We start from the raw sequence: 874 nt of genomic DNA, 5'->3' as shown, positions 1-874 counted from the left end.
GATCAATGTGAGAGTGCCCAGCTCAGATCTCACTGCTGATCAGAGGTTGCAATTGCTCTTTAAATATTCTGCTGGATATATGCAGAAGGGAGCCCTGGAAGCAGCAGAAGGTTAATATGGTGCATTGTGCTAAGCAGGTGCTTAGGAAGTTGTTATGCCTGGGCATCATGAGTCCACACATTAATTAAGGACTTTTTAAGCCTGCCTGTTTCCCCAGTGACTACTAATTAGTCTTAATTAGATGCTCAGCTGATGAAGCTGGTGAAAAAGATCCATTGCAAGAAATTTCAGTCTGTCTATTTTACTTGATGTCTTTACTTCTCATCTTGTTTTTTTTTTTGTTTTTTTTTCTGTCCTCCTGCGTCATGTTGTGGTGCTAAATCCAAATGTATTGAAGGTGTGGGGGGTGGTGGGGAAGCATTCTAGAAAAACTTCAATTTGTTTAGTGCACTCCGAGTGTGTGATGACATTTACTAGTGCGTGGGTGTCCATATTGTTGATGAGCCCAACCGTGTGAAAAAGTCGAGTTATTCTTCTCTTGCAGACAGCTTTAACTGCAGACTGCAGTGACCCACAAAGAACAGCTGCAGAGATAATCGCCTAATGTGCCTTTGCAGATAATGACCCTGCGTGATATGACCTCCATTTTAGGCCATTACCACTTCAAGCAGACSAGTGCTGAGCCACCAAAGTTGAAAGATGACGGGTCACACTGAAGCGTGGAAGCTTTGGTGTTATAACGGCCCGAGGATTGAAGATTGCTTCCCACAGTCCTCCCGCATTCCAGTAGCTCATGATTGAATATCCACAAGAGTTTAACAACAACAGTATCAGCAACGCTCAAAGGGCTCAAGGCTGAAAGAGTTCAGTGAGC

This window comes from Poecilia reticulata, linkage group LG19, assembly GCF_000633615.1.
Source record: "Poecilia reticulata strain Guanapo linkage group LG19, Guppy_female_1.0+MT, whole genome shotgun sequence".
Taxonomy (NCBI): Eukaryota; Metazoa; Chordata; class Actinopteri; order Cyprinodontiformes; family Poeciliidae; genus Poecilia; species Poecilia reticulata.
Note: the sequence above shows the minus strand (reverse complement) of the source record.